The sequence below is a fragment of the Canis lupus genome, chromosome 2 (genome assembly GCF_048164855.1).
Source record: "Canis lupus baileyi chromosome 2, mCanLup2.hap1, whole genome shotgun sequence".
Lineage (NCBI taxonomy): Eukaryota > Metazoa > Chordata > Mammalia > Carnivora > Canidae > Canis > Canis lupus.
Window position 1 is genome coordinate 2,943,924 of NC_132839.1, and position 12,213 is coordinate 2,956,136.

Below are 12,213 nucleotides of genomic sequence, written 5' to 3' on the forward strand. Positions count from 1 at the left end.
TTGTCTACTACTATGTACTATCACAGAATTTAACCTTCAGTCATCTGTCTTTTTATACATGTGGAAGAGTGCCTGTGGGATAAATTCTTGGAAGTGTGATTTCTGAATATGCCTTTATAATTTTGGTAGATATTTCCAAATTGTCTTTCAGAGGAATTGTGCACATTTATATCCCCACCAGCGATATCTGGGAGTACTTGTTTCTCTAGTCTTTCCAATAGCAGCTGTTGACAAACTTTTGGGCTTTGATAATCTGAAAAGTGAAATGTGGTTTCTAAATATAGTTTTCTTAAAGTGAGTGGTTTAAATAACTTTCATTTGTTAAGAGCCTTTGTTTATATGGGAATCAATTCTTTATTCCTTTTGCCCAGTTTTCTATTGAGTTTGTATCTTTTTTACTTAGCTTTGCAAGTATTTACTAATCTAAAAGAATTAAAAGAATTTCAGTAATCTGGAATATCTACTCATTCAAGGTTTGGTACCTAATGCCTCTTCTTAGGGTAACTCTTTGTTAAATTTTTCTATTTTTAAATGGCTATTGGCAAGGCCGATTCAGCCAGAATGCACAGTAGAGCTAAATTCGGTTATTGCTGTTTGAGATCCATGCCATTCCTGAACGTCATTCTCTTTAGATATTTCTCTATCTTCTTTAGTCAATTTTAGCAGATTATGCTCTTTGAATATTACCTCGTTTGTCAGAATTTATTTGGCCACAAGACCAAAGTAGTATATTAAGATTCTTCTGTTTCTGTTTATTTTCTTCCTCAACCAATTCTCATTTTGTGTATTTGCATTTTGTCCCTTTTATTCTTCTTAATTAGTGTTTTATTCATTTTATATTATTTTCCCAATGAACCAGCTTTTAGATTCGAACTCAGCATTGTCTAATTCATTACTTGTGCTCTAAAATTATGAGACTTTTGCTACCCAAAGGCAGACTCTATTGGAGGTAAAATAATTGGATGAAATAAGGCCAGTGGGCAGGCTTGGCTTTTGTATACATAAACGGTCCACAGAAAAATAGACAAATGCTTGAGAGGAGTTCTGACATAGTCTTGAGCATTTTTTCCAGAATTCTAAAATCATTGAGGAGGACATATACATTTGAATTGAAGGATCTCACAGCCTGGACTTTGGGAGTCTCGTTGAAAGAAATAAATATCATAAAAATATTCTTCAGCATATACTATAAGTATTTGTTAGGTTGCAATATATCAAAGTACAATGAAAATGCCAGCTTCAAATATCAGGGGTATTGAGATTTACTTTAGGATCCCCGAATGTATTCCGTACATTCTCAAGGACCAAAGACATGGGAGAAAATCAATCTGGGACCAGAGAGGGGACCTTGAACAAGTGACTTTGGCTTCTCATTATGGCCAGTTAAAGGAAAAGATAGAAAACTAGAAAAACAGAAGAAACTGGATATTGATAAGAGAAGATGAAGGAAATAGGGGAAAGGGTCAATAAAATAGTAAAAGAATAAAAGGCAGATGGAGATGAATGGTTCCTGCTGGGACACAAAGGAAAAGCAGAGAGAGAGAGAGAAGAGGAGCCGTGTTGGCAAGTAGCTCAGCGGGTCAAGCCTCTGATTCTTGGTTTTGGCTCAGGGCACGGCCTCCAGGGTGTGGGATCCAGCCCAGTGTGAATGACTGCTCCAGATCCTCTCTCTCATGCGTGCACATCCTCTCTCCCTCTCTCAAATCAATCAACCAATCTTAAACCCGGGAAGAGAGAAATAGGTGTTATGAGCAGCAGGAAAGATGAGAGACCAACTGAGAAGAGGTCTGCTAGAGCCAGTTACCAATGGGGCGATGTGGGCGAGGGTTGCGGGGCGGGGGGGGGGGGGGGGGTGTGTGAGGCGAATATGCAAAGGCAGAGGAAAATGAGACAAAAGAGTAGTGGGGTGAGGTTATGACTCCCAGTCCTGTAGGTTTTGAAATAGGTTTGAACCTATTTTTGTAGGTTTTTATTGGTGACTTAAGCTTCCCATCAGAGCCTACAGTCCACTGATGACCATCATTCATCATTAATCTTGAAAAAATGATTTTTCACTTTTTGAGATCCATGCCATTAAAATACCTGGAGTGTCGGGGGGCAAGGAGCCCCCCCACAAGTAGCCCCCCCCGCAGGCTGGGTAGGGGGACAGGGAACTTGGGAGAATAGGGTTCATTATTGCCCTGGAGCCCAAAAGTGTACTTATTTCGGTGTGAAAATTTGAAAATTTACTATTAAGGAGAAAATGGAGCTTCCTTACTGATGAAGCATCAGCTGCATCTCATGACCTATAATTTTTTTCCAGAAATATTTTTCTTCACTTGTGTTTTCAGCCTGTTTCTTTGAAACCAAGAATTCAGCCTTTTGTATGTTGATAAACAGATATTTTACTCTGAGTGATTTGCAGATCTGACTTCTTTCTTTTTTGAAAAATTTCAAAAGGAAATTCATTGTTTTTCTACTTTATATTGTCTTTTTTTAGGGCAGGGGTTTGCTTTAAGTTAGTGGGGCATGCTATTGGATGCATGTTTTTTTGTCCCTCAGCATTAAAAAAAACAATCATTATGGTTCTCTTACTATATCCTAAAACGACAGCCAAAAAACCAGGCATATAATTCTTCTACTTCAAAGCATAGTATTTTCCTTTTCTCTGTTATTAAAAATACCATAAATTTACCTTAAGGCTAAGGATTGAGAACTCTGAAGGCCAAATTTTCAAAAACCAGTTCCCACATCTACTGTTTGCTTCTGAAGTTTCTCATAAACATATTTTCTAAGCTTAGGCCTTGAATCCCTGTAAACTGACAAATAACTGATTTTTGCACATCTGCAAAGACTGGGAAAGTTCTGACCTGAAACTTTGTCTCTGATGCTGCTTAGTTGGCTCACAAGTTTTGCATCAGGAGACTCGGGACGCCGGCTGGCAGGAGAGCCCAGGTGCTCCTGGCAAAAGCACGCTGAGAGCCCCTGTGGCCGTTCAGGCGGGAAGTGCCAGCTGCCCAGGCCCCGGGGGTGGAGGGGGACTCCACCAGCTGAAGCACTCGTAGGCCCCCTACTTCTAGCTAGCTGGTTGCCAGGCAAGTTAAGATGAATCTCTGAGGTCATAGTTGAACAATCCTGTTTATTTTGTCCTTTTTGTAGATTTTACAGACCTATAAAAATCTCCACTTTTATATACGTGAAATCTGAGCGGCTAAGTAATTTGCCCAAGGACCCAACGACCTTCAAGTGTAGGGGTTGGAACTTGGGTACCTCCTGACTTCTGAGTCTACAGTGCTGCTTTCTTTCCCCTTGTGGGAAATTTATCTGATGGCAAAGCCTTGAGCAGTTAAAAAAAAAAATTAAGAAAAAGATTTTTATGTTTATTTTTTTCAATTTCTGTCTCTTGATTTTCAGAACTTCATTTTGATTAAGGAACTTTTTTTTTTTTTTCTGCGCTCTGCACCTCTCTAGTTATTATTAGGAAATCTATGTGAAGGTGGAGGCACTTTTAGAAAGTGGTATGATTTTTTTTTTTTTTTTCCCTCCACTGGCTTTAGTGAAAATCATAGTGACTTACTAGATAGTGCCTCCTCCTTGATGTGGAGTGCATATATATGAAGAGAGGGAGATTAAAATAATAAAAAAAAAAGATCTGCAAAAAATTCCTAAATGTCTTAAATCTTCCTGCTTCTAGTTCACGAAAGGAAAAAAGGAATCTGTATCTCCTTCACAAAACATCAAATATGTTTGTTTATAGTTGCTTTCTGATTAATTTAGATTAAGTAATTTAACTTCTCTGAGCCTTCAGCTTCTAATCTTTGAATTGTAAAAACTGTACATCTTCTCAGGTTTGTCTTGAAGTTACAAGGAAAACCTCTAGATAAAGAGCCTGGATACATTAGTTCCTTTTCCCTCTGTTCTATAATTTAGTAGATTTTCTAAAAAGGTTTTTTTTTTCTTTATAATATAATATTTAATTCTTAGGAAAATTATGATTAATAACTGGAAGATTTACATGGTGGTGCCTATATATGAAGCTATGAATTGATGCTAGCAACTTTTCAAAGAACGCTTACAGTTTCATGATGATTCCCTTTTTGGTTCTGTTTTGTTTCCCTTCTCGTTTCTAGTTTTAGAATGAAAACACAGTTGACAGTGGTTCTGTGTCATACATGCATTTTGAAGGTATGGTGTCAAGATCCATTATGGAGAGTAAAGTTTGGAAATGTTGATAGTTAGCATGGCTTAACCATAATTTTCAGCTTAAGAGAGGAAAAAGAGCCTGAACGGGTCTTCAGAGATGAGCTCCTGATCCTTGAGGCTTTGTGATTTAATTATTAAAAAATTGGTTAGATCATCAGCTCCCATCAGTCATTTAAAGGGCTAAGACTTCTAGAGACCTAAGGGGTGTGAGAAGTGAACTCCAGCCCCCAGTGACAGAAACGTGCTTCGCCCCCCTCCCCACCCCGTCCCCAGCACGCGTGACTACAGTTGACCTGCAGTCTTGCCTGAGAGATCAGTCAGTCCTCACCTAGCTGTACTGTTCTCTGTCCTCTCCTGCCTTTCCACTGGGGCCTTGGTCTGCACAGGGATGGCGTCGTTGGGGTTATAGCTTGAGCTGCCACTTCACTGTAGTGTCTTTATATGCAGATGACAGGTGTCTGGCTTCAATACATCATCAACCCCAAGAGTTTTCCATTCATAGTATCATGATGGGAAGGTAGGATCTTAAAAATGGCACAGGTGAGGTGTAAAAAAGATCCTGTTTCAAATGCAGGTCAAGTAGAGTCAAAAGGATAGCCTTATGCGAAGACAAAGTTGTGCGACAGAAAACAAAAATAAAATCTGTTTTTGTTTTCTTTTGTGTTTTGTTTGGCTTATCATGTGAATTGTGTTCTTTTTTTATTTTTTTAAAGATTTTATTATTTATTGATTTATTTTTATTTATATTTATTTTTATATATTTTTATTTATTTTTATTTTTATTTATTTATTTTTATTTATTTATTTATTTATTTATTTATTTATTTATTTATTTATTTATGACACAGAGACAGAGGCAGAGACCCAGGCAGAGAGAGAAGCAGGCTCCATGTAGGGAGCCTGACATGGGACTCGATCCCAGGTCTCCAGGATCACGCCCTGGACCAAGGGCAGGTGCTAAACCACTGAACCACCCAGGGATCCCCTGTGTTCTTTTTTAAAAAATAAACTTGGCATGTAACATTGGATAAGTTTAAGATGTACAGGTATTACTTTGATACACTTTATAAATTGTAATATTGCCAACAGAGTGATATTTGGCACATAATTATAGTAGGATATTATTGTCTCTATTCATTATACTGGGTGTTATAGCTGATGGCTTACTTGCTTCTCATTCCAAGTGTGGACCCAGAAGATCATCACTCTTCCCGTTCTATCATCTGTTAACTACCATTTTACTCTGCTTCGTACAGGTTTGACTTTTTAGATTTCACTTACAAGGAATATATAGTATGTCTTTCTCTGACTTACCTTGCTTAGTATAATGTGCTTGTGGTCTGTCCATGTTGTCACAAATGGGAGGATATTCTCCTGAATAATGTTCTATTGTGTACTGATACCACGTCTTTTTTATATATTCATCCATTGGTAGACATTTGGGGTGTTTCCATATCTGGGCTATTGTGAGTAATGCTTCAGTAAACACAGGAGTGCATGTATTTCTTTGAAATCCTATTTACATTCCCTTTGGATACATTACCAGAGTTGCTGGATTGATTGTATGGTAGACCTATTTTCGATTTTTTGAGAAATCTCCATATTGTTTTCTATAATGGTTGGACCTGTTTATATCCCCACCAACAATGTATAATGGTTTCTTTTTCACCACATCCTTCTCAACACCTGTTGTCTTGATGATAGGCATTCTAACAGGGTGAAGTGATATCTCCTTGTGGTTTGGGTTTGCATTTTCCTATTTAGTCATGCTGAGCCCTTTTTCATGTGTCTGTTGATCATTTTGATGTCCTCTTTGGAGAAATGTCTCTTTAGTTCTTTTGCCCATTTTAAAAATTGATTTTTTTTTTTTTTTTTTTTGCTACTGAGTTGACTGAGCTCTTCATATATTTTGGGAATTAACTCCTTATTCAATATATGCTTTGCAGAAAATTTCTCCCATTCTGTACCTTGTCTCTTTTCATTAAGTTAATTTTTTTGCTGTTGAGAAGTGTTTAAGTCTAATGTCATCCAGGTTGTTGAATTTTTCTTTTGTTGTGTGGGCTTTTCGTGTCATTCCCCCCAAAGTATTGCCAAGACCAGTATCAGTGAGCTTCTTCCCTGTGTTTTCTTCTAGGAGTTTATGGTATCAAGTCTTATGTTTTAAGTTTCTGATCGATTTTGAGTTAAATTTTTGTGTGAATCGTGTGAGATAAGGGTCCAGTTTCATTATTCTGCCTGCATTTCTCCAGTTTCCCAGCACCATGTATTAAGACTTTCCTTTCCCCACTGGATATTCGTGGCTCCCTTGGGGAACACTACTTGACCACATATGCTGAGGTTTAATTCTGGGCTCTCTATTCTGTTCTGTTGGTCGATGTCTCATTTTTGTGCCAGTACCAACCTGTTGTATTACTATGGGTTTGTAGTACATTGGAAATATAGAAACATGGTACCTCTTTCTTTTTTCTCAGGTTTGCTTTGGCTATTAGGGGACTTAAGTGGTTCCACTTAAATTTTAGAATTGTGTCTCGTATTTTTGTGTGTAGTATACCTTGGGTATTTTCATGGGAATTGCATTGAATCTGTAGTTGACTTTGAGCAGTATGGGCATTTTAACAGTATTAATTCTTATCCATGAACATGGATATCTTTCCATTTGTTTGTGTCTTCAATTTCAGCAAAGTTTCATAGTTTTCATCGTATGGACCTCTCACTTCTTTGGTTCGGTTTATTCCTAAGTATTTTGTTGTTTTTGATGCTGTTGTGAGTGGTATTTTGTTTCTTTTTCAGAGACTTTATTAGTGTAAAAGAATACAGTTGATTTCTGTATGTTAATTTCTGTATCTTACTACTGTATTGAAATTATTAATTCCAGCATTTTTTTGACTGACTCTTTGGGATTTCCTACATATAGGATCATATATAGGAACAACAATTCTGCTTTTCCCCTTCTAGTTTGGATCCTTTGTATCTCTTTACCTTGCCTAATTGCTTTAGCTAGGAATTCTAGTTCTTTAATGAATAGTGGGAGTGAACATCTTTGCCTTTTTTCTCCTCTCAGGGAAAATGTTTTCAATTTTTATCCATTGACTATAATGTTAGCTGTGGGTTCGTCTTATATGGCTTTAGTTATGTTGAGGTATATTCATTCTATACGCACTCTCAAGGGTTTTTATCATGAAAAGATGTTGTGTTTTGTCAAACGCGTTTCCTTGGTCTATTGAGATGATTGTGTAATTTTTATCTTTCATTTTTTTAATGTGATGAATTGCATTTATTGATTGGCATCTGTTGAACAATCCTTGCTTCCAGGGATAACTCTTTTGGTCATGGTGTATAATCCTTTCAGTGTGTTCTTGAATTTGGTTTGCTAATATTTTGTTGAGAATTCTTGTATCTATATTCATCATGGATATTGGTCTGTAGCTTTCCTTTCTTATAGTATCCAGTCTGGTTTTGTTAAAGTAGTGCTGGCCGTGTAGAAGTAGTTTGGAGGTGTTCCCTTCTCCTTGATATTTTAGAAGAGTTGGGGAGGATTGGTATTTCTTAAGTGTTTGGTAGAATTATGTAGTGAAGCCATCTGGTCCTGGAGTTCTCTGTGTTGGGAGTGTTTTGATTACTCAGATGTCTTTGCTTATTACTGGTCTGCTCAGATTTTCTATTCCTGATTCAGTCTTGGTACATTTTGTGTTTCTAGAAATGTACTCATTTCTTCTAGGTTATATAATTTGTTGGCATGTAATTGTTCATGGTGCAGTCTCATGATTCCATGTATTTCTGTAATGTCAGTTGTAATGTCTTCTTTCATTTCTAATTTTGAGCCCTCTCCTCCCCCTCCCACCCCCAACCCTTTAAAGTTAGTCTGGATAAGGTTTGTTAATTTTGTCAATCTTTTTAAAGAACCAGCCCTTAGCTTTATTGATCTTTTCTACTGTTTGGGTTTGGTTTGGTTTGGTTTGGTTTCAGTTCTCCCATTTATTTCTGCACTGATCCTTGATATTTCCTTTCCTATGTTTGGGCTTCCTTTGTTCTTTTTTTTCTTTTTTTTTTTTTTTCTAGTTTCCTGAAGTATAAAGTTTGGTTGTGTATTTAAGATTCTTCTAAGTTCTTAGTATGTGCATTTATTACCATAAACTTTCCTTTTAGAACCTTTTGCAGTATTTGATATGTTGCGTTTTCATTTATTTTGATATAATTTGTTTTATTTTGCTTTTGATTTACTCATTGACCCAACGGTTGTTTAGAAGTATGTTGTTTAGTTTTCACATATTTGTAGATCTCACTTTTCTCTTATTGTTGATGTCTTGTTTCATACCATCGTAGTCAGAGAAGATGATAGGACTTCAATCTTCTTAAATTTGCTAAGATTTGTTTAGTGGCCTATTTCATGTCCAATTGAGAAGAATGTGTATTCTGCTGTTGGATGGAATGTTCTGTAGATGTCTACTGAGTTCATTTGTTCTAAAGTATGATTCAATTCTAACATTTTGGTTTTTTTTTTTTTTTGTCTGTATAATCTATTGATTGCTGATAGTAATGTATTCAAGTCCTCTACGATTATTGTATTGTCCATTTCACCCTTAAAGTCTGTTATTAGTTGCTTAATATATTTTGGTGCTTGGGTGTTGGGAGTGTATATGTCTATGACATATCTTCTTGATATATTGATCCCTTTATCATTATACTATGACCTTTTTTGTTGTTACCCTTTTTGGCTTCAAGGCTATTTTTTTAAAAGATTTTATTTATATATTCATGAGAGAGAGAGAGAGAGAAAGAGAGAGAGAGAAGCAGGCTCCATGCAGGGAGCCCAATGTGGGACTAGATCCCGGGACTCCAGAATCACCCCCTGGGCCAAAGGCAGGCGCTAAACTGCTGGGCCACCTAGGCTGCCTTGCTATTTTGACTTTATCAGCCTTTGTTTTGTTTCTGTTTGCTTGGAATATTGTCTACCATGCTTTCAGTCTGAGCCTATGTGTGTCTTTAGAGTTGAAATAAATCTCTTGCAGGCAGCTTATAGTTGGCTTTTGTTTTGTTTTGTTTTTAACCTAGCCAGCCACTCTGTGCCTTTCGATTGGTGAGTTCAGTCTATTTACATTTAGGGTGATATTGATATGGAAGTATTTACTGCTGCCATTTTGTCTTCTTTTGCCTTCTGGTTATTTTGCTTCCCCATGGTTTCTTTTTCCTTCTCTGCCTGCCTTTGTAAATTGGTGGTTTTCCATGGTGATTTGCTCAGTATGTACCCACCCCCCCCCCCTTTTTACGTTTCATGTGTCTGCCATAGATTTTTGCTTTGTGGTTACCATGAAGTTTACATAAAGCATCTCAGACAAAACAGTCTTTTTCAGAGCACCTGGGTGGTTCAGTCAATTAGGCATCTGACTCTTGATCTCAGATCAGGTCTTGATCTCAGTATCCTGAGTTCAGGACCTGCATTGGAGGCACAGCATGGAGCCTACTTAAAAAAAAAGTCCTTTTTCTGCTGATAGCAACTTGTCTTTATTCACATATAAAAGTTACATCTTTTTCTCTTCCCATTCAGTATTTTTGATGTCACAAATTATCTCTTTTTTTGCTGTGATTTCATTACCAAGTTGTAGTAGTAGCTAAAGTTATTTTTAATGCCCTTTTCCTTTAACCTGCATGCAATAGTTGAGTTTAATATACTATTCTTAAAAAGTTATAATATTCTGATTCTTTTTATCACCTTAATCAGAGTTTTTCATACTTCTGTCTATTTGTATCCATTCGAAGAACTCCTTGCAATGTTTAAGGCAGGTCTAGTTGTGGTAAGCTTTTCTTGTCAGGAAAAAGCTTCCTTCTTTCCATCTGAAGGATAACTACCGGAGAGAATTTTCTTTGCTGGTGGTTTTTATCTTCAATATTTTGGATATGTCGTTCTACTCTCTCTTGGCCTGTAGAGTTTCTGCTGAGAAATCTGGTAATAGCTTAATGGGGGTGTCTCTGTATGTTACTGTCTTTTCTCTTCATTGTCTCTGAAATTCTTTTTTGAATCATTGACTTTTGATGGTTTTAATAAAGTGTTTCTTGGAGAAGGTCTTTCTATGTTGAGAAGATGTTCTTTTAGCTCTATGAACTTGTGTATGTCAAGTTGCTTTCTCTGATATGGGAAGTTCTCAGCTATTATTTCTTTAAATATTCTCTCTGCTTCCCCTCTCTCTCCTTCTGGTATACCCATTATTCTTAAGTTGGCATTTGTAATGGAGTCATATAGTTCTTAGAGGGTTCACTTTAAAAAAATCTTAGTTCTTTTTCTTCTTCCACCTGAATCATTTCTGTATTTCTATCCTCAAGCTTGCTAATTCTCTCTTCCATATGATCTGCTCTATTTCCAGTGCATTCTAATGCATTCTTCATTTCATTTATTAGGTTTTTTAGTTCTAGAATTTCTGCTTGGTTCATTTTTAGAATTTTAATTTCTTTGGTAAAGTGTTCCTTCTGTTTGTTAATTTTATTCTGAGATCATTGTATTGCCTTTCTGAGTTTTCTTATAGCTTATTGAATTTCTTTATAATGGCTTGTTTAAATTCTTTATCAGTCAGATTACAATATTCCATGCATTTTTGGGTTCAGTTGCTGGAAAATTGTTGTTTTCTTCTTGTGATACTATATCACTGTGACTTTTTCATTGTGTTTGATGAGAAATGCTTCTGTCCCTGCATTTGAAGTAGTGAGCACCTTTCTTGTTTAAGTAAGGTTTTGTTTACTTTGGTTTTAATAGTTCAACAGGTTGATAGTTAAGAGCCTTCCTTTGTTTTCCAGAAGATGGTGCTATAGTACAATTTTTTGGTCTCTCTTGCCAACTAAGATTGGGAGTGGTACACATGGGAGGAAAAAAAAAAAAGAGGGTTGGTGGCAGGAGTCAGAAGGAGGGTGTACCCTCAGTACTTGGGCCTTTGAGTTTGCCCAGAGTCTGGTAGGGGGATTCTCAGTTGAGGGGGTGCAAGAGGTGTGTGAATGCTCCTTTTGCCTCCCAGGGATGACAGCAGAAGATGCTTTCCCTCCATAGTCTTTGTCTGCCTACTTCCCTTTCCTTTCTTTCCCTCTGTCACTGAGGTCTCCCTTAGAGACAGCAACTGGTTTCTTCAACTGCAGTGCCTATGGCTGGGCAGTCTCCCACTTGCCACTTCCATCCATTACCTCCTCTGTTAGACAAGTTGAGGTGGCTTACTCTACACCCTCCGCTGTTTTCTCTGTTGTCACTGCCTCTGCTGTTGTGCACAACACTGCCACTTCCCTCTGCCACCTCCTCCACAGTCCAATCCACACACTTTTGAGTTCACAGATGGATAGATTCCTTGGGTGTCCTGGTATGCTGTGTACATCCTCCTGGTTATTGATGCCTAATTAGTTGTAAATCAAAGGGGAGAGAAAAAAAAAAGGAATAACTCACAGACCCATGGTGCTGATGTCAGCACTTAACTCTTTCAGAAAAAAAGGACACTGTGCAGCTTGTGATGAAATGCATTTGCAGTGGTTGACAACTGAGTATTACCCACTTAATTAGAATGTAAACTTTGGTATGGCATTAATCAGATCAGGATAGTCTCTCCACTTTGTATTTGGGAATTGCACCCACAAAATTTTTTTAATGTATTCATTTATTCAATATTTATTGAATGACTAATATAGGTCAAATACTATGAAAGAATATATCTCAGACAAAATCATGGGTAAAAATAGTTATACTCTTTCCCGGTGGAACTTAAAAGCAAGTGTAGCAGTTAGATGTTAATTAAAATCACACATATGTGTTAAGTCTTTATAATGGTTAAGTGCTATGAAGAATTACCTGTGCTATAAATAAGTGCCTTGAGGGAGAGGTACATGGTATTATGAAGACTTGGAGCTGGGACAGGAGATCAGGGAAGGAAGGTGAATGTACAAAGTCCCCTTGTTGAAAGGGATTATCAAGCATCTAAAGAGCTAAAAGAACACTGGTGTGGCTGGGTCACTGAGACCATGGGTGGCTGATGCTGGAGAGATGGTCAGAGTTTTCAGCTTTCT

At 37.2% G+C, this 12,213-nt stretch overlaps 1 protein-coding gene across 19 annotated transcripts in view; it reads left to right on the forward strand.

Annotated features, from left to right (window-relative positions):
• The window catches only part of TMEM232 (transmembrane protein 232), a 248,986-nt gene that overhangs the window by 107,636 nt on the left and 129,137 nt on the right, over nt 1-12,213 (forward strand). The gene's annotated exons all lie outside the window — the stretch shown is intronic.